The sequence below is a fragment of the Crocodylus porosus genome, unplaced genomic scaffold (genome assembly GCF_001723895.1).
Source record: "Crocodylus porosus isolate Cpor-Errol unplaced genomic scaffold, CroPor_comp1, whole genome shotgun sequence".
In the NCBI taxonomy this organism is placed as follows: Eukaryota; Metazoa; Chordata; order Crocodylia; family Crocodylidae; genus Crocodylus; species Crocodylus porosus.
This window is the reverse complement of record NW_017728906.1, coordinates 185,191,612-185,195,567: the sequence shown is the minus strand read 5'-3', so window position 1 is coordinate 185,195,567 and position 3,956 is coordinate 185,191,612. Positions and strand designations below refer to the sequence as shown.

The window sequence follows — 3,956 nt, the reverse complement described above, 5'->3', positions numbered from 1 at the left end:
ACTACAGGAGGAGGAAAAAACTGTTTCAGCAATAAGACCCACCCATTAATTTAGATCTGGATAAACAGCAGATAAACAACTGTTGAAAGTGCAAGTTATTTTATTTAATGAAAATTGAGATCAATGTAATGTAATAAGGTAGAAATGTAGCCTGCTTGGTTCTAAAAAATTATAAATTGGTTTGTTCAGAAACAGGTTTTTTCTAAAATAAATTATGGGTTTATGTCTACCCAAAATATATTGCAAACAATCAGCCATCTTTCTAAAAAATGATCAGTTCAGGCTATGCTTTAAAATGTGAAATATTTGCAAATATTTGTGTAGCTCTGATATTAGCCAAAGACTGACAGATTATTCTAGCAAGATGCTTCATGCTAGAATGTCATGAGTGGGTTGGATGACATTAGGATGGTAATTTAGGAATGCCTGTTTCTGTTGTGAATGTTGTTTTTAATGATCAAGCTAGTGGCTGAGAAGGCTGTGATGTGGGCAATTTAGGATCTGTTATTCTGAAACTGTTATGTATATGAAGTGCATAAACTCCAAACCATTTCCTAGTTACAGTCAAACCTGGATAGAGTAAGCAATAGCATACTGGGGTTTTTTAGTTGCATTTCATGAGTGTTATTTTGTCATCGGTACATCATTTATTAGCACAGTTTGTAGTTGTCACTACACTTTCATGTTGAATAGAGGCAGAATTAATGTGGGGTAATAAATTCTGCACTCCTGAGGAACATGGAGGGGAAAGGAAAAGAGACTGCTCTATGTAATCACTTCTGCCTTTTCAAAACATAATGATCTGTCCTGCCTGCAGCTGAGCAATGAGGATAACACCGAGCACACTGCCAGCAATGGAGTAGGCTGCCCCAGAATGTGCCAATGCATTTCTAAATCCAGGGAGGCTCTTTAAGACAGAAACTCCAGATTTTCTGTTTCCTTTTGATCTTTCAGACATTTCCTCATTTGTCTGTCTATCCTTCTGGTTCATAAGCGATGTGTGTTGTCTATCCTTCTGGTTCATAAGCGATGTGTGTAACTAGCTGAGTTGAGAAGAGCTTTCTGCTCTTTAATTGGATATGTTTTGCCAACCCCCTCCTGTTACAGAGAATTAAAAAAATCAGTTCCTAAAATGATTGGGGGTAAAGATAAAATGGATTTCTAGGGGTTATAGTACTGCAGGTGCTGAGATGGTCAGCATCTCTCATCCTATAGTATTCTGTTATATGTTCAGATAAAAGCTGGGTAGAAACAAGCTCTAGAGTTGTTATATATTTTAAAACACTAACTTTATAGTTACTTGGCTCTTTTTCTAGCTGGATAGTCCTTTTTACTGTGTGGTAATTACTTTGCACTTGTAGCTGATCTAAATTTATTGCATGACTGACAGTTAGTTATATATATATAGCAAAAGCCACAGAAATTTTGTGCAAAGGTCCTCAGTTCAGGGATTTGCTCTGAAAAAAGCATCCTTGCACATGGACAAGAGGGAGTGGAAACCCACTGCATGCCTCTATGCCCTTCCTCATCTCATCTCATCTCATCTCAAAGACAGCTAGAGAATGACGGAAAGAGGCAAATGCGAGAGAAACCAAGGAGGAGGAGGGTCTCTGAGTACCGCTGAGTGAGGAGAAGCCCCTGGCCTTTCATAGCAATAGAAGAGGTGACAAAGGAATGGAATAAAAGCTCCAGCTATCTTCCCAATGGGACATGCTAAGCTCTCAGAGAGAAACACCAAGAAAAACAGCCCCCAACATCACTTGAGGGCATGACAGGAAAGCAATGACTGGACACCCCACTTCCAACAAGTGCTTATCAGAAGGCAGAAAGGAAGCTGGCCTGCTGACTGCCCCAGACACATCCTCCATGAAGCTATTTCATGGAGTCACCCCCAAGAAGGTGGCAACACTGGGTTTCCACTGACAGTAGCCGAAGAGGGGAATTAGATTCAGTCCCCAAATCCCATGTGTACAGAAGTGAATTAGGAGCATACATGCACTGAAGTCATTTTTCACCAAGTACTTGAAGTTAGGCTCTTGAAATTCATATTAGGAAGCTCGACAAAAAAAAGGACTAATTCTCAGAGGGACTGAGCAAACCCAATTGCCTTTGAAAATAATAGGATCTGCATGTGCTCAGGGATTCTGCAATCACTTCTGTTCAGGTACCCAAAAATGGATTTAGGAGCCCCACTAAGCCTCCAGACCAGAACATTTTAGCATAGCTCATCGCATTAAAACATTAAACATTTTTAAATGTTTTCCCAAAAACAAACTAGAACTTAAAATTTTACTGAGCTCTGCCATTCCTACTACACTTAGGACATAACAATCAAATGCAAATATCCAAAATGGGGAATGACTGGTTAAGTGGCAGTGCTACAAGAAAGTATCTCGGGATTATAGTGGACCACAAACTAAATTAATCTACAGTGTAATATCATTGCAATAAAATGTAACAACATACAGACATTATTAAATATAGCATCATATGCAAGTCTTCATGTCACCTGATTCTTCACTCTATTCAGCACTGGTGAGGCCTCGCCTGGAGTGCTGAATTCTGTTTTGGGCACCACCCTTCAAGAAAGATATGGACAAATTGGAAATAATCCAGAAAACTCATAAAATAAGTATAGAAAACATCTTTGAGGAAAGGTGTGAAAAAGTAGGATTTTTAGTGTGGCAAATCCAGGACCAAGGAGGAGTGTGAAAACAGTCTTCCAATTCAAAAAGGGTTGTTATAAAAAGGATGGTGATCAATTGTTTTCTGATTCCACAAGGAGCCGGACAAGAAACAGTGGCCTTCAATTGCAGCATGGGACATTTAGGTTGGATATCACCAGAAAGACCTTCCTGACTAGGCAGATGGTTAAGCTCTTGAACAGATTACCTTACTAAGTCAGGAATTTTCATAGATTCCATAGACATCAGGGCTGGAAGGGACCTCGGAAGATTATCGAGTCCAGCCCCCCGCCCGAAGGGCAAGAAGTCAGCTCCTCCAGATTTTCTTTTTCCTTTTGAATTTTTCAGACATTTTCTCATTTGTCCATCTATCCTTCTGGTTCATAAGAAATGTGTGTGACTAGCTGAGTTGAGAAGAGCTTTCTGCTCTTTAATTGGATATGTGGTGGAATCTCAATCATTGGAAGTTTTTAAGTGAAGATTGGACAAACATTTTCCTGGGATGGTTTAGCCAGGGATGATCTTCTGTGAGTAGGGGGTTAGACAAGATAATCTTCTGAGAATCCTTCCAGCCCTATGTTTCCTGGGATCTATCATTTGATTGTTTACAGGCATTTTGCCTGACTAGAAGCCTATGATTTGCATTCTGAAAAAGACCATCTCCTCGCTCATCGTATGTGAGGGACAAGCTGGCAATTCAGAATTGAGGCAGGGTCACCAGAAGAACATATGAGGACCCTGCTCTAAGAATATTCATTTTGGACAGACAGGCCCAGTTTCCCAGAACCTTTTGCCTGCCATCGAATACAAAAGAGCAGAGAAGAGGCTGCATGTGATCCTACCAGTGCTAAAATAAGTTCTTGGTCCTGATCTTCTAGCAGATTCCAGTGAACAATTCTGGTATCAGCGCTCAGTCTGAGGATGGAGGAATTTCCTATGACTAAACAATGAATCATCAACACCTCTCTTATTACTGATTGTCACATCTCCGGTGTCATCCCTATCCTCCATATGCACAGGACACAGTGCAGAAAGGAGGAAGAGCACAGCAGATAAAAGAAAACAGAAGTGATTTGAAACTTGGCTTTTACTCTCTTGGTTGTACAGTGTCATGGAAATTTTTTGAGTATGTGCTGGCAGTACAGAAGAGGTTAAACTGACATGCGCAGTTTGAAGCTGTGAGTGGAAATTTCCAAGGCTCACCCAGTCCTTGCCCCCTGGGTGACCTGCGGAGCTGTCAATCATTGCTGACCTACTTTCCCCACAGACGCA

General features: G+C 40.6%; 1 long non-coding RNA gene across 1 annotated transcript in view; it reads right to left on the bottom strand.

The window, feature by feature from the left end:
* Window positions 1-1,011: 1,011 nt before the first annotated feature.
* The window catches only part of LOC109306763, a 6,098-nt gene continuing 3,153 nt past the window's right edge, over window positions 1,012-3,956 (bottom strand). Inside the window, exon 3 of the long non-coding RNA XR_002100100.1 lies at window positions 1,012-1,098. This is a non-coding gene — a long non-coding RNA (uncharacterized LOC109306763). The remainder of the gene's footprint in view (window positions 1,099-3,956) is intronic.